Source organism: Primulina tabacum, chromosome 9, assembly GCF_025594145.1.
Source record: "Primulina tabacum isolate GXHZ01 chromosome 9, ASM2559414v2, whole genome shotgun sequence".
Lineage (NCBI taxonomy): Eukaryota > Viridiplantae > Streptophyta > Magnoliopsida > Lamiales > Gesneriaceae > Primulina > Primulina tabacum.
The window spans coordinates 10,330,889-10,353,446 of NC_134558.1; positions in this window are offsets into that span (position 1 = coordinate 10,330,889).

Consider the following 22,558-nt stretch of genomic DNA (forward strand, 5'->3'; position numbering starts at 1 on the left):
GGCGCAGTGTTGATGCAGCATGGTCGGGTGAGAGCTTATCCTTCCACGCAGTTGAAGGTGCATGAGAAGAACTACCCCGACTCATGAACTTGAGTTAGCCGTCGTTGTCTTTGCCTTGAAGATTTGGAGACACTACTTGTACGGCGAGAAATACCAGATAATTACCAATCACAAGAGTCTCAAGTATTTCTTCACGCAGAAAGAGCTGAATATGAAACAGAGACGGTGGTTGGAGTTGGTAAAAGACTACGATTGTGAGATTAGCTACCATCCAGGGAAGGCTAACGTTGTGGCAGACGCCCTGAGCAGAAAAGTTGTAGTCGTAGCACAGTTGTCAGTGCAGAGACCTCTTCAGTAAGAGATTCAGAGTTTTGGCTTAGAGGTTTATCATAAGGGCAGGTGATACGAATCCTCGTACGAATGAAAGGCAAGCACGAATATAGAAATCGCACCCTCAATTCAATAACAAACAAGGAACGATTATTTTGTCCCGATCTATTGAAACAAGTAACGATTTTGTGATATTCACCTCTAAGCGATTATAACTTAGCAACAAATATCAACGATAAAACAATTGAATTTCAAATGAACCTTCAAAGAACTTGTTTTGACAATCCGTGAGAAGAACAATCGACAAACGCCACAAAGATTAAAATCTTTGATAAGTTTGATTTGGTTTTCTTCTTGTGAAGAACAAAGCTAAAAGCTTTGAAAATTGAGAGAACTCAATGTATTTGATATCAATCTTCAATCATCTTGTTTTTGGTCATTACAATGCATTATATAATTAATAAAACCCATAAAAAGTAGTGTAGAAAGCATTAAAGAAGATAACTAGCAACTTTGACACGGAAGTTGACAATAGACCGCGGGTGCGCTGCATACTGGACCGCGGGTGCGGTGTGGCTTCGGCTAAGTTCGAATAAAAGGACCGCGGGTGCGGTCATTGTAGGAGCGCGGGTGCGCTTGCCGTCCGCGGGTGCGATCCTTGCTTGACCGCGGGTGCGGTATAGCTTCGGCAATATTCTCTTAAATTTGATTATCATGGACCGCGAGTGCAGTCCATGAACTGGCGCGGGTGCGCTCCACCTTCGGCAATTGCACTTGAATAACATTCCAAAAACCTCCAATATTATTCCCATGATTCCCAACCTCCTCTAATTTAGACATCCAACTTGTAGGACTTCCTTGATAGCTCATCATGAGTCCTTGAAGTGCATCTTTAAACTTCTTACTTCGTCCCCTCGTTATAGGTCCTTCGGGCAACTCCAACGACTCCCATGCTTTCTTTGGTGCTTGATCAACCACGTTTGCATCATTCTCCCCTTCTTGAAAAGGATTTGTCCTCAAATCTTGATCATCTCCTACATCAAACAACGAAAGATCACTAACATTAAAAGTAGAACTGACATTATACTCACCTGGTAGGTCTAATTTGTAGGCATTGTCGTTGATCTTTTCAAGCACTTGAAATGGTCCATCACCCATAGGTAAGAGTTTTGAACGTCGCTTTTCTGGAAATCTTTCCTTCCTTAAGTGCAACCACACCCAATCTCCCTTTTCAAAAACCATCTTTTTCCTTCCCTTGTTGGCTTGCTTCGTGTATTGTAAATTCTTCTTCTCGATGTTATCCTTGACCTTCTCATGCAAACTTCTAACGAATTCAGCTTTCTTCTTTCCATCCATGTTCAACCTTTCACTCACAGGTAAAGACATCAAATCCAACGGAGTCAAAGGATTAAAACCATATACGATTTCAAATGGCGAATAATTTGTAGTAGAATGCACGCAATGATTATAAGCAAACTCAACAAAGGGTAAAAAATCCTCCCAATTCTTTAAGTTCTTCTTGAGTATAGCACGCAAAAGTGTTCCTAGAGTTCTATTAACAACTTCAGTTTGTCCATCCGTTTGAGGATGACATGTAGTAGAAAACAACAATTTTGTGCCAAGTTTAGTCCATAACGTTTTCCAAAAATAACTCAAGAATTTAACATCACGGTCCGAAACAATAGTCCTAGGCATGCCATGAAACCTAACGACTTCTCTAAAGAATAGATCCGCAATGTGATATGCATCATCAGTTTTGTGACAAGCAATAAAATGTGCCATCTTAGAAAATCTATCCACAACAACAAATATAGAATCTCTCCCCTTCTTTGTCCTAGGCAACCCCAAAACAAAGTCCATAGAAATATCAACCCAAGGTTCACTAGGGACGGGAAGTGATGTATACAATCCATGTGGTTGTGTTCTAGACTTAGTGTGGGGACCCGGACGCTAATCATCTTCTTAATCATCTTTGAGATTTAATTATAAATTAAGATAAACATGGTCTAAAAATTTTTCTTTTAAAAATATAAGTGCGGAACGTAATGTAATTTAACTAATATACATCTCCGTATAAAAGTACAATAATGTACAACATTATTCAAACTAGTCTAAGGTTCAACTACTAAATTTCAAGTATTAAACCAAGTCTACAATAAGTCCGGAATCACCACTCTAACTCATCTTCTCTCATCATCTTCTTGACCCCGATCCTGCCCCACATGTTGTCATGCACACATACAAAACAAGACAACAGCCGGATACTCCGGTGAGAATAAATCACAGTATAAAACATGGTATACAAGCATGTACACAATATAAATTATAAAGCATACTATCATGCATAAAATCAATAGCAATAGGTTTCATTGTCTATGAAACTAAATCAAAATAAGCATGCAGTAACAATGGGTTCCATAATCTCTGAAACCAAAATAAAAGAAGCACGCAACTCAATTCAATTTATATCTTGACTCAACTCAACTCTAACTCTAGGGATCCCGGTGTGAATAAGACGTCACTGTCTGTCACCTACCCTCCCAATCGGGGTGACTGTACGTCTTATTCCTAGACTTCGGCCCTGTCTGTATCGAATATCTACAATCGGAGTGACTCTGATCCGAAGCGTCGATACCACCGAACATCTAGTAATTTGGCGAATCTACCAAATGACTTTCCTATCTCAAATGCTTGAATATAAAACTATAAACAAAGCATAATCATATAAAAAGATAAACAACAATTCTAGTATGTGATTTTGTTGGGAAACTCAAATTGAATCTCATTTGAGTTGTGTCTTCCCCAAACAAAACATGAATTATACCTTTGTCTTCCCGGTCTGACGAAGACGAAGTCTTGTATTCCAATCTGTGCATACCCAGTCTGGCAATGACAATCACATAAATACAATATCAGTATATAATTCGATTCAAAACCTGTCCTGATCAATACTCAAATCAGTATATAATCTGATCCATATCTGAACAAGGTACAATCTAATTCATATCAACGATATCATCGAAATCATTACTGAATCTGATCACTCTAAATCAACTGATGTTTCGACGGCATAACAATACAGTTTCGATATCCCCGTCAATCTCAACATCACAGGTATAATATAAGAAATCATAATCAGTATCAGTACAATTCATAATCTCAATATCTGTACACTTAAGATCAGTAACAACACAACTCTGATATCAAATCCCAATCAATATCTTTCCAAAATCATAACAATTGCATAAACAATCTATTCTTCAATTTGACTTCAATTATACGATGTCTACTGTATCAGAAACACCATATATAATTCCTATCAAATTCTGACAATATCATAATTTCAAATCGTGTCTAAACGTAACAAAACTTACGTCCAGTTGTAGCCTGCGTTGATAGGAACACAGTACTGAAGTCGGATTCAAATTCTGACGGACGGATTTTTCGTAAATCACAAATCTTTCACGTCGAAGAAAACTTTACCCTTTTCTCTCCATTCTTTCGATTTCCTACGGATGAATGCTTGTATATATATATATATATATATACACCTCATGCATTCTAAGAAACGTGGCTTGCTTCTTTCAATAACACGTCTCGCGCATATGCGCGAATACCATCGACGCATATGCGCGAGACATTAAGTCTCCGCGCGTGTCTTCACAATGGCTCTCGCGCATATGCGCCTACTATCTCGGCGCATATGCGCCCAACATTCTGGACAAGCCGCGCATGTGCGCGCCTTCAAGTCGCGCATGTGCGCGCAATGTTCTACCTACCTCGCGCATGTGCGCCCATCCACGTCGTGCATATGCGCGAGGACTATCCCTCACACAAAATGTCAAATCTTCTTTCGGCTCTCCCGGTCTGATCCGTTCCTTCTATAAACACCTCTCAATTATGAATACATTATAATAATTATCGCCAAATCATTTTTGATTAACAGGATAAATTTCTCGGGCCTTACATTTCTCCCCCGCTAAGATCTGATTTCGCCCCCGAAATCATAAGCACTCAATTCAGATATATCAGAAGAAATGTATAACAGAGTTTAATCAGAAACTCATCTCAATAAAATCATTCTGAAATCTCAGTCTCATGACAAATTCTGTCTTTCTGATAGTCTCTTTGATGCCCTGTCAACTTACTGTATTTTCAATAATAGAATAGTCTTCATTCTGAAATATCTTTCTTGTACGGATCTGTGATTCTAAATTGGAATAATAATTCAAGAGCATAATATCATAATACCCTTCGAAATAACTCTGACAGAATCAATCTCACGATACTGGCTACACAACATCCGTATATACCAATCAACAGCTCATACCAAATCAATATCATCAGCTGTTATCAAATCTGTTTATCCCAATCAAGGATATATTAAATTTTCGGCCCCAAATACCAATAGTCACCATCCGACGTTGGCATATTAAGTTTGTCTGGTCTGAGCTATCTTCATTCCCTTCTGAATTAGTTACATTTTCTTTGTCATATCTCTGACCGTATCAGATCCTATCTCAGGTATCTCCGAGATATTATTCTTATACCAAAGAAATCTGCAGTACTAACTGTACAATGTATCGTCTGTAACTATTTCACTATCCATTTGGTTATCTGATAACTATTATCATACAATAATTCACACAGCGACAATATTCATATCAACTGGTGCTAGCATCCAGCACTGCAACTCTCTGGATATCTCTCAATATCCGAATAGTACACTCTGGCTATCTGTCAGTCGGTGGATAATATATGAATGAGTTCATGGTATGTTTTGTCACAATTACAAACTCAATCAAAATTCACAATCTGATATAATCTATTTCAACATTCTGGTCAATCTGACTATTTCTTTGACATCGATCTTTGTCATCTGGTCATGTTTGTACGTCATCTTGTACAACTACTAGATATAGATTGAACAATCTGTCAATCACAATCATATCATATCACAATCTAGAAAGTATTATAGTGATCTCATTACGAAATTCATCGAATTATACTCCCCATGTCTAGTCAGAAATATACCAATTCTGTAATAACTCTTCTGCTTTCTATCTTTCTATCTTCATTTATTGGCGATTCAGACATTTCAGTACAAATTCTGTCACAACTGATTTAATCTGTCTATATCCAAACTGTCTGTCCGAATATTATCCATTCTCAGTTAACAAAATTAAAACTGAATCCACTATTGTGTGTTTCTGACACTATCTGTCATTTCAGATTCGAACTATTTGGTACAAACAAATCAGTTAATAATATAAATTAAAAAAATATATACCTATCTGGTATTCGGTTCTGACTATCGATATCAAATTCTGTCGTGCAATTCTGAAACATTTGATATCACAAGATAATCATTCTCATACAGTAAAAATCACATATCTGTCACTCTGATCGATGCTCTGCTCTGATTATCGAAATTAAGTTCTTAACATTCTGGTTAAATCTCTGAACTGCCGAAATTCTCGAATTCAGCTCTGATTCGGTTTGAATAATCGATTACATCTTCACGTTGCCCAGATCAACTGCTATATTATCTGCAAAGATGATATGCCCCCAAACCATACAATCTGTATCAAATACTTATCTAGAAGCTAACAATTCCCAAGCAGTTCAAAACATAATAGGATAAGATAATCTGCCAACTCAGACAAAAATAAATTTCTGACATTTCTGAAATTTCTGATCTTTCTGATATCGGTATCGTTCTCAGTCCCTGATCACAATCTCAACTGTGTCAAAATCAATCGGTATATTAACTTCAAATATCGCTTATTCTGAATACAATCTGTTTCAAGCAAGATTCTTATCTGAATAATTTCTGTACATTCAATATCATTCTGTACTGAATTCTAAAACACAAATAGTACCTGGTATCAATTCAATTCTGAAATCTATCTTCCTGATATAAAGCAAATCCAAAATCTTATCTAGGAAGACGTCAACCAACTCGTACATCAATTGGCAAATCTGCCAATACTAGGCTCGATTTCAGCATGTCTACTAAATACATAAGGATACCATCTGCTTCTTTTTGTATCAATCGAGTCATAGACAATAGAGATATCAAAGGAATTCTAGATCTAGAATCCTTACCGTGGAATTTCTACTCATCAGCCCTATCAGGTCTGAATCTTATATTTTTCTGGAAGGAATCTACAATAGTTCTGTACTTGTTCAGCATATTAATATCAATAATGCGGTCGAATCAGAAACACAAGTACATCATAATCTAACTCGACCTCATTCTCATCTTACTGTAGTATACAATATTTCACAGAAATCTCTGATATCAATCTTTCTTTCCCAAAAAGTAAGGCAATCAATACTACAGTACAAACAGACTCAATAGATACAACATATCTCAATGCACTCAGTCAAAGATAATCGTAGAGAATGCATTAGTATATATCAATACCTATGCAATATAATCATAAAAGAACAGTACCTGCCACTATATCATCAGGTGTGTCCTGTGTCTGTTCCTCGGTTTTCTGCTCCCTAAAATCTTCGGAAACTTCTCTAAGGACAAACTCTCGCAAAGTGTCCCGGCTGTCTACAAATATGGCAACTACTAGTCACTCCCTGGCATTGCTCTGTGGGATGTCTCCCTCCGCAAGTTCTGCAATATACTCCAGCATAACTCGGGCTGGAACCACTGGAGCTAGACGAACCACTCAGTCCGCTTCCTAACTTCTTAAACTGTTTCTTTCGAGCTTTCAGCAAATCTTGCTTTCCACTCGTACTGCCTTTATCAAATCTAAGAGGGAGTTGCAGTGTCGGGAGTTGAATCACGTCTAATCTTTCTCGTTGTCGAATCAGACTCACCTCAGCTCTCTTTGCCCTACTCAAAGTATCAGCAAAATGGTAAGGTCGCTGCATATTTATCAATGTAACTATCTCTGAATTCAATCCTTTGATGAACTGCTCAGCTACAGCTTCATCATTCCCAGCTATCTGAGGAACAAAACGCAGTAGAGTAGAGAATTTAGCAACATATTCTTCAATATTCAGTTGGCCTTGTCTCAAATTCTCAAACTCTACTCTTTTATCCTCCCGGTACGAAACTGAGAAAAATCTTCGATAGAATTCAGCTTTGAAGACTTCCCACGTGATCACAGTACCACGTTGTTCTAATATTCCTTTGATTGTAATCCACCAACTTCTGGCAGCCTCTCGTAAATGGTGGAATACCAGTTTAATTCTCTGTTCATCTGAATACTTAAGCAAATCACACAACAGTTCTATGTCATCTAACCAATTCTGACACTCTTCAGACATCTCATTACCCCTCAAAATCGGCGGTTGAAACGACTGAAATTTCTTCAACTGTATTTCCATCGGAGTTTCTGATATATCTATCTGTTCAACCGAAGTACTGCCCCGTTCTGAAATTCTTCTATGAGGTATATCTGATTACCAAAACCATTAGTAACCCAAATACTACAAACCTGTTCCATTCTTTCTCAGATCATCTTATTGCTGATCATGAATCAGATCTGATTCATACCAAAACCTAGGCATGCCATGAAACCTTACGACTTCTCTAAAGAATAGATCCGCAATGTGATATGCATCATCAGTTTTGTGACAAGCAATAAAATGTGCCATCTTAGAAAATCTATCCACAACAACAAATATAGAATCTCTCCCCTTCTTTGTCCGAGGCAACCCCAAAACAAAGTCCATAGAAATATCAACCCAAGGTTCACTAGGGACGGGAAGTGATGTATACAATCCATGTGGTTGTGTTCTAGAATTAGTGTGGGGACCCGGACGCTAATCATCTTCTTAATCATCTTTGAGATTTAATTATCAATTAAGATAAACAGTGTCTAAAAATTTTTCTTTTTAAAAATATAAGTGCGGAACGTAATGTAATTTAACTAATATACATCTCCGTATAAAAGTACAATAATGTACAACACTTATTCAAACTAGTCTAAGGTTCAACTACTAAATTTCAAGTATTAAACCAAGTCTACAATAAGTCCGGAATCACCACTCTAACTCATCTTCTCTCATCATCTTCTTGACCCCGATCCTGCCCCACATTTTGTCATGCACACATACAAAACAAGACAACAGCCGGATACTCCGGTGAGAATAAATCCCAATATAAAACATGGTATACATGCATGTACACAATATAAATTATAAAGCATACTATCATGCATAAAATCAATAGCAATAGGTTTCATTGTCTATGAAACTAAATCAAAATAAGCATGCAGTAACAATGGGTTCCATAATCTCTGAAACCAAAATAAAAGAAGCACGCAACTCAATTCAATTTATATCTTGACTCAACTCAACTCTAACTCTAGGGATCCCGGTGTGAATAAGACGTCACTGTCTGTCACCTACCCTCCCAATCGGGGTGACTGTACGTCTTATTCCTAGACTTCGGCCCTGTCTGTATCGAATATCTACAATCGGAGTGACTCTGATCCGAAGCGTCGATACCACCGAACATCTAGTAATTTGGCGAATCTACCAAATGACTTTCCTATCTCAAATGCTTGAATATAAAACTATAAACAAAGCATAATCATATAAAAAGATAAACAACAATTCTAGTATGTGATTTTGTTGGGAAACTCAAATTGAATCTCATTTGAGTTGTGTCTTCCCCAAACAAAACATGAATTATACCTTTGTCTTCCCGGTCTGACGAAGACGAAGTCTTGTATTCCAATCTGTGCATACCCAGTCTGGCAATGACAATCACATAAATACAATATCAGTATATAATTCGATTCAAAACCTGTTCTGATCAATACTCAAATCAGTATATAATCTGATCCATATCTGAACAAGATACAATCTAATTCATATCAACGATATCATCGAAATCATTACTGAATCTGATCACTCTAAATCAACTGATGTTTCGACGGCATAACAATACAGTTTCGATATCCCCGTCAATCTCAACATCACAGATATAATATCAGAATTCATAATCAGTATCAGTACAATTCATAATCTCAATATCTGTACACTTAAGATCAGTAACAACACAACTCTGATATCAAATCCCAATCAATATCTTTCGAAAATAATAACAATTGCATAAACAATCTATTCTCCAATCTGACTTCAATTATACGATGTCTACTGTATCAGAAACACCATATATAATTCCTATCAAATTCTGACAATATCATAATTTCAAATCGTGTCTAAACGTAACAAAACTTACGTCCAGTTGTAGCCTGCGTTGATAGGAACACAGTACTGAAGTCGGATTCAAATTCTGACGAACGGATTTCTCGTAAATCACAAATCTTTCACGTCGAAGAAAACTTTACCCTTTTCTCTCCATTCTTTCGATTTCCTACGGATGAATGCTTGTATATATATATATATATATATATATACACCTCATGCATTCTAAGAAACGTGGTTTGCTTCTTTCAATAACACGTCTCGCGCATATGCGCGAATACCATCAGCGCATATGCGCGAGACATTAAGTCTCCGCGCGTGTCTTCACAATTGCTCTCGCACATATGCGCGTACTATCTCGGCGCATATGCGCCCAACATTCTGGACAAGCCGCGCATGTGCGCGCCTTCAAGTTGCGCATGTGCGCGCAATGTTCTGCCTACCTCGCGCATGTGCGCCCATCCACGTCGCGCATATGCGCGAGGACTATCCCTCACACAAAATGTCAAATCTTCTTTTGGCTCTCCCGGTCTGATCCGTTCCGTCTATAAACACCTCTCAATTATGAATACATTATAATAATTATCGCCAAATCATTTTTGATTAACAGAATAAATTTCTCGGGCCTTACACTTAGCTTGTCTACAAGTAATGCATTTTTCACAAACACGCTCAAAATCACGTTTCATATGTGGCCAATAAAAATGCTCATGCAAACAACTCAAAGTTTTAGCCACACCAAAGTGCCCCATCAAACCACCACCATGTGCCTCCCTCACAAGTAACTCACGAATTGATGACTTAGGAATGCACAATCTATCTTCTCTAAATAAAAACCCATTATGCAAATAAAATTTGTCATGTGGACCATGCATACATGTTTCAAATATCTCCTTAAAATCCTCATCCAACAAATACAACTCTTTCATAAGTTCAAATCCCAAGATTTTCGACTCCAAGGTAGAGATTAATACGTACATCCGTGATAGTGCATCAGCCACTACATTATCCTTAGCTTGTTTGTATTTGATTATGTAGGGAAATGTACCTATGAATGCCACCCACTTAGCATGCCGCTTGTTCAGTTTCTGTTGTCCCTTAAGGTACTTTAGAGACTCATGATCGGTATGGATCACAAACTCCTTAGGCCTCAAGTAGTGTTGCCACATCTCCAAAGTCCTCACAAGCGCGTACAACTCCTTGTCATACGTTGGATAGTTCAGCGCTGCTCCATTGAGTTTCTCACTAAAGTACGCCACTGGTCGTCCTCCTTGCATCAAAACACCACCAATACCTACACCTGAAGCATCACATTCAATTTCAAAAGTATTAGAAAAATCAGGCAAAACAAGTAAAGGTGCAGTAATTAATTTTTGTTTAATAATATTAAAAGATTTCTCTTGCTCCTCGCCCCAATGGAATGGAACGTTCTTCTTAATCACCGCCGTCATCGGTGCTGCCAGTGTGCTAAAATCTTTTACAAACCTCCTATAGAAGCTTGCAAGACCATGAAAGCTTCGAACTTGACTAACATTAGCAGGTGTTGGCCAATCTCGAATAGCACTTACCTTGTCCTCATCTACTTGTATCCCCTGCGAACTTACCACAAAACCAAGGAAGACAAGTTTGCTTTACAAAAATCACATTTCTTTAAATTAGCATATAAATTTTCAGCCCTTAGTGTGATTAGCACAATTCTCAAGTGATTAACATGCTCATCCAAGTCTTTGCTATATACTAGGATATCATCAAAGTAAACAACAACAAATTTTCTTATGTATGCACGCAAGACATGGTTCATTAACCTCATAAAGGTGCTAGGAGCGTTAGTTAAGCCAAAAGGCATAACCATCCACCCACATAACCCGTACTTGGTTTTAAAAGCCGTTTTCCACTCATCACCTTCTCTCATCCTAATTTGGTGATATCCACTTTTCAAATCAATCTTGCTAAAAATACAAGCACCATGCAACTCATCTAACATATCATCTAGTCTAGGTATGGGATGCCTATACTTAATGGTTATGTTATTGATTGCCCTACAATCTACACACATACGCCATGAGCCATCTTTCTTAGGAACTAATAAAACAGGTACAGCACAAGGAGACATGGACTCACGCACGAAACCCCTATCTAATAATTCACTTACCTGCCGTTGAAGCTCCTTGGTCTCCTCCGGATTGCTTCTACACGCTGGACGATTTGGTAATGCACTTCCGGGCACAAAATCAATTCGGTGCTCAATCCCCCTCAATGGTGGTATTCCTTGAGGTAGCTCTTCCGGAAATATATCATCAAACTCCTGCAAAAGGGAAACAACAATGCTCGGAAGATTTTCGGCTATATCACTTGTGTTAAAGAGAATCTCTTTGTAAAGAATCAACACAAGTGTAGCATGTGTGTGCGGCAATTGTTTCATGTCACTCTTTTGGACCATATATATTTTCTTTTTGGTCTCTTTCCTCTCATTTTTTTTTCCTCATTTTTCTTTTGTATGGCTATCTCAATTTTTTTATCACTTTTGTTTTTAGCCATTTCATTTTTCTTTTCAAAGGCCATCTCACTTTTTAATTCACTCTTTCTTTCGGCCTCATCTCTCTTCTTTTTTTTCAATTGGTCCTCCAACAATTGTTTTGGGGACAAAGGAAGTAAAACAATGGGTTCTTTCTTGAGTACAAAAGAATATTTATTTCTAAACCCATCATGTGTCACTTACCTATCATATTGCCATGGTCTTCCTAACAAAATATGACAAGCATGCATTGGTACCACATCACACAATACCTCCTCAACATACTTCCCAATCGAAAATGCAACCAAAACTTGTTTGTTCACCTTCACTTCAGCACAGTCGTTCAACCACTGTAGCCTATATGGTTGAGGATGTTTCAAAGTAGGCAAGCTCAATTTTTCAACCATCTCAAGACTAGCAACATTGGTACAACTTCCTCCATCTATAATAACGTTGCAAACTTTGCCACTGACAAAACATCTAGTATGGAACAAGTTTTCCCGCTGATTCGTCTCCTCTTCTTTGACTTGGGCACTCATGATACGCCTAGTCACTAATGCCTCACCCACAACTGCTTCATATCCCTCATCAGGATCCTCTAATGCAGGCATCTCATCTTCATCCTCTCCATCATCTCCCTCACTATGAGATTCATACTCCCCATAATTATTCAACACCATCACCCTTTTATTGGGACATTGGCTAGCAATATGTCCAATTCCTTGACACCTAAAACATTTAATATCTCTAGAACGATTAATAGGAGTTTCAGGTTTACCTTGCATTCCCTGCTTAGGCGCCTCCTGTTTAATGTCAACTTTGGGCTTGACCACTACCTTGCTTTCTTCACGTTTAACAACGTTGGAACGCCAAGGTGTTGATGTATTCCCAGTTTGTGTGGTACGACCAACTCCTCTCCTTTTGAGTTGTTGCTCCACTTTTATCGCCATTTGCACCATTTCATCTAGATCCAAGTAATGTCTAAGCTCCACTTGGTCTTGAATTTCCCTGTTTAAACCACACAGAAAACGAGCCATAGTAGCCTCACTATCCTCATCTATGTTTGCTCTAATCATAACTACTTCCAATTCTTTATAGTAGTCCTCAACAATCTTCACACCTTGTCTCAAAGTTTGTAACTTCTTAAACATTTCTCTATAGTAGTGATTTGGTACAAACATCTTCCTCATTACACTTTTCATCTCCGCCCAAGTTTCTGTAGGCCTCTCATTGCATCTTCTCTTAATGGTCACTAATTGATCCCACCAAATAAGTGCATAATCAACAAATTCAACCACGGTCAACCTAACCTTCTTTTGTTCGGAATAATGGTGACAATCAAACACAAATTCAACTCGCTTTTCCCATTCTAAATAAGCCTCTGGATCCGACTTACCATGGAACGACGGAATTTTCATCTTAATGCTACCTATGTTATTATCTTCCTTATTCCCATCATCGTACCTACCACGTAAGGCTTCTCTTCTTCCCCTACCAAATCCTCTACCTCTTCCGCTTCTACCCCAATTCTCGTTTTGGCTCTCCTCTTCTCCTTCCAAATCATAATCATTCTCTTCTTCATCCACTCTACCCAAACCTTTAGGCTTAGATTTATTTTCACTCGTACTAACTTCAAGCCTATCCAACCTCTCATATAAAGGATCCAACTCGGCCCTCAAAATTCTACTAAAATGCCCAAATAACGCCTCCATTTGAACCTTAGATAACCCTTGGTCCGAACTCTCTCCTACTTCCCTCTCTATTTTAATTTCAGATTTTGTACCTGCAATAAAATGTTAGTAGAAATAAAAGATTTTTCTCACCCAAATTCTCACGATCACTCCAAAGAAATAACACTCGCACTCAAATGTTTTTTCACTAGAATTTGATAGTTTTCTCAAAGTTGTGCTCAATCTTTATATATATATATATATATATATATATATATATATATCAAACTAACAAGATTCAACTTGTGAACACTTGCAACTGTTTCACATGGATTGCACAAAAACAAGAACGACAGAATAACACAGAACAAATTTTTCGGGAATTCTGGATTATCAAAAATTGATAGAAATAACGCAGATCTTAAAATAGAACAAAGGATAACACAAACTTGAAACAGAACAAATTTTTGTTTTTGTTTTTGGTAGATATGACAATAGAAACAAAAGGATACCACAGATCTGAAAACAGAATGAAATTTGAGACAGATCTGAAAAATAACAACAACGATACTTACTTGAATTCAATGAGCCAAAGATCTGATACCAAATTATACGAATCCTCGTACGAATGAAAGGCAAGCACAAATATAGAAATCGCACCCTCAATTCAATAACAAACAAGGAACGATTATTTTGTCCCGATTTTTTGAAACAAGTAACGATTTTGTGATATTCACCTCTAAGCGATTATAACTTAGCAATAAATATCAACGATAAAAAAATTGAATTTCAAATGAACCTTCAAAGAACTTGTTTTGACAATCCGTGCGAAAAACAATCGACAAACGCCACAAAGATGAAAATCTTTGATAAGTTTGATTTGGTTTTCTTCTTGTGAAGAACAAAGCTAAAAGCTTTGAAAATTGAGAGAACTCAATGTATTTGATATCAATCTTCAATCATCTCATTTTTGGTCATTACAATGCATTATATAATTAATAAAACCCATAAAAAGTAGTGTAGAAAGCATTAAAGAAGATAACTAGCAACTTTGACACGGTAGTTGACAATAGACCGCGGGTGCGCTGCATACTGGACCGCGGGTGCGGTGTGGCTTCGGCTAAGTTCGAATAAAAGGACCGCGGGTGCGGTCATTGTAGGAGCGCGGATGCGTTTGCCGTCCGCGGGTGCGATCCTTGCTTGACCGCGGGTGCGGTATAGCTTCGGTAATATTCTCTTAAATTTGATTATCATGGACCGCGAGTGCGGTCCATGAACTGGCGCGGGTGCGCTCCACCTTCGCCAATTGCACTTGAGTAACATTCCAAAAACCTCCAATATTATTCCCATGATTCCCAACCTCCTTTAATTTAGACATCCAACTTGTAGGACTTCCTTGATAGCTCATCATGAGTCCTTGAAGTGCATCTTTAAACTTCTTACTTCGTCCCCTCGTTATAGGTCCTTCGGGCAACTCCAACGACTTCCATGCTTTCTTTGGTGCTTGATCAACCATGTTTGCATCAGCAGGGCTCCTAAACTGTCTAATCTGACAGTCCAGTCTTCCTTGCTAGACCGAATACGTGCAGGTCAATCTTCAGACGAGCAGTTATAGAAATGGAGACTGAAGGATGAGGCCAATGGCAGTGTACTCTACACAGTGGCTGATGGTATTGTAAGATACAGAGGTAGATTGTGGATGCCTAGTGTTGACTCGATCAGAGAGGATATCCTGACAGAGGCACACGCATCTCCGTATTCTATTCACCCAGGTGGAACCAAGATGTACAAGGATCTGCAGATTTTGTATTGGTGGCCATGTATGAAGAGAGACATCCATCAGTTTGTATCTGAATGTCTCACTTGTCAGCAGGTGAAGGCAGAGCATCAGAGGCCAACAGGGATGCTTAAGCCACTCCCTATCCCCGAGTGAAAATGGGAGAACATCACTATGGATTTCCTTGTTGGCTTGTTGAGGTCAGTCAGAGGATCCAATGCTATTTGGGTTAAAGTGGATCGGATTACAAAGTCGGCACACTTCTTGTCAGTGAATACGACTTTCTCCATGACGCAGTATGCGGAGCTCTATATCAGGGATAAAGTACCAGTGCACGGAATCCCAGTTTCCATTGTGTCCGACAGGGACCCGAGTTTTACATCGTCTTTTTGGAAGAGTTTGCATGCAACCATGGGGACGAAGTTGCTGTTCAGTACAGCTTTCCACCCAAAGACAGATGGCCAATCTGAACGAGTGATTCAGATTTTGGAGGATTTATTGTGAGCCTATATGATCGATTTCCATGGGACTTGGGAATCGAAGCTACCTGTAATGCCCGAGATTTCGATTCTATTAATATGAGATTATTAATTATGTTTTAATGTAATTATAGCCGGGCCATTCCGAGACCAGATTGGACAAAGAAATATGAAAAGCTAAGATGTAGGCCGGAAGTGTTGCGCCCGGGCGAAAGTCTTTGTCCGCCCGAGCGCCAATGAGTGAGCAAGAAATTCGAACACTTCGCGCCCGAGCGGAAGTCCTTGTCCGCCCGAGCGCGACTAAATTACGCAGGAGGGCCGAGAGTTGCGCGCCCGGGCGGAACTTTATGTCCGCCCGAGCGCGAGACGTGGTTTATGAAAAATCATGCCACGTATCTTATGGTTGCATGCAATATATATATATATATATATACAAGCTTCAGCAATTGAAAATTAAGAAAAGGGACGAGAGAAAGCTACAGAAAATCCTTACGCCTTTTGCGAGAAATCCGTCCGTCTGATTTTGAATCTGACTTCGGTACTGTGTTCCTATCGACGTAGGCTACAACTGGACGTACGTTTTACTACGTTTTGACATGTTTTGAAATTATGATGATGTTTGAATTGAATACACGTCATATATGCTATTCTTGACATGTTAGACAGCGTAGAATCGAAGTCAGACTGAGAAACGGATATCATATGGAATTATTATGATTTTCAGAATGAGATTGACTAGAATTGATATCAGATTGTACGGTGGTTGATTGTAAACGTTTGGAATTGATATAGACTGATATAGTATTATCAGTATCGCAAGATTGTACTGTTGTACTGTCAGAATTTGATAAAACAGAGATGTTGTGATTTGATTAGAATATTGATACAGAATTTTGATATTGTCATTGCCAGATTGAACCGTGACAGACTTTGAATCAAGACTTTGATTGTATCAAATCGACAGCAAGAAAGGTATAAATAAATGTTGATTCGGGATTGCACAACTCGAGATAGGTTCGACTTGAGTTTCCCTAAATCACATACTTTATTTATTGCATTGATATTTGCAGATTATCAGATTGATATGTTAATGTATTGACTTAGAACAAAGTCAGAGTCCGAGTCTAGGGCAGATCAGCCTAGCTAGGGCAGAACCGCCGAGTCTTTCTCAGAACCGATAAGACTCTAGACTTACGGTGTATCGAAAAGCTTTAGATGTAGATCGACGTCTATCGTAGACACTCGATACAGAATACCAAAGTCTAAATTAGATTGGGATCCCTAGATTTGAGATAAGATAAGATGAGATCACTAGTCATTGATTCATGTAGTCAGATTAGATACATGTTTTGATGTTTGTTATGCTTTTATATATGTTTTATATGAATGCATTTAATACATTGTTTATACTGGGATATTTATATCTCACCGGAGTTATCCGGCTGTTGTCTTGTTTGTATGTGTACTTGACAACAGGTGGGGCAGGTACAGGGTCACAGAGGTGAAGACAGATCGATATTAGAGTGGAGACTACGGACTTGGACTAGAGATAGGGTTTAAACACTTGATAGTAGTTGTTGAACCGGAGTGTGTATGTTTGTATGTTTTATCAGATTTATACTTTTATACTGATATGTATAGGAGTTTGATTCCATTACCTTCCGCGTTTTAAAAAAAAAATTTAGACCCTGTTTATTATAATTGATCAGATTAGTCCCAATGACGATTTAAAAGATGATTAGCGTCCGGGTCCCCACAACAGGTGGTATCAGAGCGATAGATCCTTTAGATTGAGATAGAAGAGGGTAGTGAGCGGGGTAGATTGAGGATTTCTTTCCTGCTTTTGAATGCTAGCATGTCTTACTGTTTATTACATGTTACTTGTTTATCTGATTTGATCTAGTAATATGTTTTATTGAGATTGGATCAGTACTGATTCTATATCAGCAGTAAGATGATCAGAGGAGGATTGCAACAGAATTGTGGTATTTGTTGTTAATCTATTTGATTCTCAGATATGCCTCCGAGACGAGTACCAGAACAGGGAAGTACATCCAATCCTCCAATGGATGTCACACCGACTCCAATGGAAACGTTACTGAAAAGATTTCAGTCATTTCACCCGCCAACCTTGAAAGGAACAGAGAACGCTGTAGAATGCGAGAGTTGGCTTGATGATATTGAAATGCTTTTTGACTCATTGGAGTATACAGATGAGAGGCGAGTTCGATTGATTTGACACCAGTTACACGATGTTGCTAAGGACTGGTGGATTACTAGAAAGAGAGCCATGGAGCATAGAGGTACGACTATTACCTGGAATATATTTAGAACTGAATTTTATCAACGATTCTTTCCAGTGTCGTACCGGAAGGACAAAGGGGCGGAGTTTGCTAATCTAAGGCAAGAACAGATGAACATAGAGGCATACGTTTCCAAGTTCTCCACCTTGTTGAAATTTGCTCCACATGTGGCTTACAGCGAGGAAGCTACTGCTGATCAGTTCATCAATGGCTTGAACCCAGATATTTTCACATTGGTGAACACCGGGCGACCGAATAACTTTACTGACGCCCTGAACAGAGCTAAGGGAGCAGAAGCTGGTCTGATGAGACAGAAAGGGGCTTCATTTGTGCCTCCAGCACCGAGACCACAGCAAACACCTCCCAGATTCGAGGGTGGCAGCAGCAGTGGAGGGAAGAAAGAATTTTTGAAAGCTAGGGGAAAGCAATTCAAGAAACCTGGCAGCAGTTCTTCTAGCTCCGGTGGTTCCAGACAGAGCCAGAGTTACACTGGAGTTTATTGCAAGACTTGCGGAGGAAGACATGCAACTGAGCAATGCCAGGGAGTGACTGGTAGTTGCAACATCTGTAAACAGCTGGGACACTTTGCTAAAGTGTGTCCACAGAGAGGGTCCCAAAGATCTCAGGGAGCCGAGTCATCGGGATCAGCAGCGCAGACTGAGAGACGATCAGCTCCTGTTCATACATTTTAGCCAGCGCCAGCTCAGTCACAGCAGAGGCCAGGAGGTAGCCAGAGTGGTATCCAGCCTCCTAGACAGCAGGCCAGAGTATTCGCTTTGACCGAGGAGCAGGCCCAGGAAGCACCAGATGACGTTGTGGCAGGTAACTGTTCTTTATGTGGTTACCCTGCTTATGTATTGATTGATACCGGTGTTTCACATACTTTTATTTCTGAACGATTTGCATTGAGTCATGCATTGCCTGTAGAGTCTTTAGCTACTGTAGTGTCTGTCTCTTCGCCTTTGGGGATGGGTTTGATATCCGTAAATTCGGTTAACCATTGTGTACTACAGTATGACGGGCATGAGATTGAATTAGATTGCATCGTACTTGGGTTGTCCGATTTTGATTGTATCATCGGTATTGACATGCTAACCAAGTACAGAGCAACAGTTGATTGTTTCCACAAGATAGTGAGATTTAGACCAGATATGGCTGAAGAGTGGAAATTTTACGGTAAGGGTTCTAGATCGAGAATTCCTTTAGTATCCGTATTATCTATGACTCGATTGTTACAGAAAGAAGCAGAAGGATTCCTTGTATATTCAGTAGATCTATTAAAGTCGAGTCCATCATTGGCTGATTTGCCAGTAGTACGTGAGTTTGCTGACGTCTTTCCAGATGAGATCCCGGGATTACCTCCAGTCAGAGAGATAGACTTCAGCATTGAACTGATAGCAGGTACAGTACCGATCTCTAGAGCTCCGTACTGAATGGCACCAGTTGAATTGAAAGAATTGAAGAACCAGCTTGAAGATTTACTGGCCAAGGGGTACATCAGACCGAGTGTGTCTCCTTGGGGTGCTCCAGTACTGTTTGTAAGAAAGAAGGACGGTTCGATGAGACTCTGCATCGACTATCGGCAACTGAACAAGGCAACGATAAAGAATAAATATCCATTGCCTCGTATTGATGACTTATTTGATCAATTGCAAGGTTCTTCGGTGTATTCCAAGATCGATCTGAGATCTGGATACCATCAACTGAGAGTCAAGGATTCTGATATCTCAAAAATAGCATTCAGAACCAGGTATGGACACTATGAATTTATTGTCATGCCTTTTGGTTTGACGAATGCTCTAGCTGTGTTTATGGGATTGATGAACCGTATATTCCAGAAATATCTCGATGATTTTGTGATTATTTTCATCGATGATATTTTGATTTATTTAAAGAATATGAGTGAGCATGCTGAGCATCTAAGAACTGTATTGCGAATCTTAAGGACTGAGAAATTATATGCTAAACTGTCGAAATGTGAGTTTTGGTTAAGAAAGGTAGTATTTTTGGGTCATATTATATCTTGAGATGGCATATCAGTGGATCCCAGTAAAGTGAAAGCCGTAATTTCTTGGCCAAGACCGACATCAGTGCCCGAAATTCGCAGTTTCATGGGTTTAGCGGGATATTACCGTCGTTTCATTAAAGATTTCTCGAGTATTGCTAAACCAATTACTCAACTGACTCAGAAGAATGCTTCATTTATTTGGTCTGAAGAATGTGAGACCAGTTTTCTGGAGTTGAAGAAGAGGTTGACCAGTGCACCGGTATTGACTATTCCCTCCGGTACTGGTGACTTTGTGGTTTATGGCGACGCTTCTCACAGAGGGTTGGGATGTGTGCTGATGCAACGAGGGCATGTTATCGCTTATGCCTCAAGACAGCTTAAACCACATGAGACCCGTTATCCAATTCATGACCTAGAATTGGCAGCCATTGTCTTTGCATTAAAGATATGGCGACACTATCTTTATGGTGAAAAATTTGAGATATATTATGATCATAAGAGTTTGAAATATCTGTTTTCACAATCTGAATTGAATATGAGGCAGCGAAGATGGCTTGATTTGCTTAAAGATTTTGATTGTGAAATCAAATACTATCCAGGGAAGTCTAATGCAGCAGTAGATGCATTAAGTCGAAAGGTATGTTCTTTATCCTTATCGACGATTGGTGTTTCAAATTTGATAGAAGACTGCTGTTTGTCGGGATTAGCATTTGAAACTGATTATAGACCGTTGAGACTCTATACGGTGCAAGTAGAACCAGAGCTGATTATGAAGATTAAAGCGGCTCAGAACGTTGATCAGAATATACAAAAATCGGTATCGATAGTCAGAGCAGGACATCGATCAGAGTATCAGGTACGTGATAACGTCTTGTATGTGAATAATCGTCTGGTTGTGCCCAATGTTTCAGATTTGAGACGACATATATTGTCAGAAGCGCACAAAGTCGATTCAGTATTCATCCTGGTGGCAGAAAGATGTACAACGATTTGAAAAGACAATTCTGGTGGAAACAAATGAAGACTGACATTGCCGAATTTGTCTCCAAATGCCTGAATTGCCAGCAGGTGAAAGCAGAAAGAAAGAAACCAGGAGGTTTATTACAGAGCTTGTCCATTCCTGAATGGAAATGGGATCATATTTCCATGGATTTTGTGACGCAATTGCCGCGTTCCTCCAAAGGTTGTGATGCGATTTGGGTCGTGATTGACAGATTGACCAAATCCGCATGTTTTATTCCGTACAAGATGACGTACAGATTTGACCAGATGGCAGAGATCTATGTCAAAGAAGTGGTCAGATTGAATGGAGTGCCGAAGTCTATTGTATCAGACCGTGATCCTCGATTTACTTCGCAATTCTGGCAGAGTTTGCGGCAGGCTCTCGGTACAAAATTACATTTGAGTACCGCATATCATCCATAGACCGACGGACAATCAGAGCGGACTATCCAGACACTGGAGGATATGCTGAGAGCAGTAGTGCTAGATTTCAGCACTAACTGGCAAGATGCATTGCCTCTTTGTGAGTTTTCGTACAACAACAGCTATCAGACGAGTATTAATATGGCATCATTTGAAGCGTTGTACGGAAAGAAGTGTAGATCCCCTCTATATTGGGATGATATCTCTGAAGTGCCTGAGATTGGACCAGATATGATCAGAGATATGACAGAAAAAGTGAAGCTAATTCGAAAGAAAATGAAGGCAGCGCAAGACAGACAGGCCAAATATGCCAATGTTCGACGCAGACCGTTGGTATTTGAGGTAGGAGACCGAGTATTTTTGAAGATTTCACCTTTCAGAGGAGTTGTCAGATTTGGCAAGAAAGGGAAACTTTCTCCACGATATATTGGGCCTTATGAGATTCTCGAGAAGATAGGAGATCGTGCCTATCGACTCGCTTTACCGCCTTCATTATCCGGGATACATGATGTCTTTCATGTATCGTTATTAAGGAAATACCTTCTTGATGCTTCACATGCTATTCAGCCAGACGAGACCGAACTGAATGAGACGTTGAGCTATGTTGAAAAACCGATTCAGATTATTGATCGCAAAGAAAAACAGCTCAGAACGAAGATGATTCCACTTGTGAAAGTTCAATGGACTCGTCATGGTGTAGAAGAAGCAACCTGGGAAACTGAATCAGATATGAGACAAGAATTCCCAGAGTTATTTCGATGATGTAAATTTCTTATACAGTTTTTGTATATACTCCTTATTGATACGAATAAAATGCCTGTGATTTCGAGGACGAAATCGTATCTTTGGGGGGGAGAAATGTAATGCC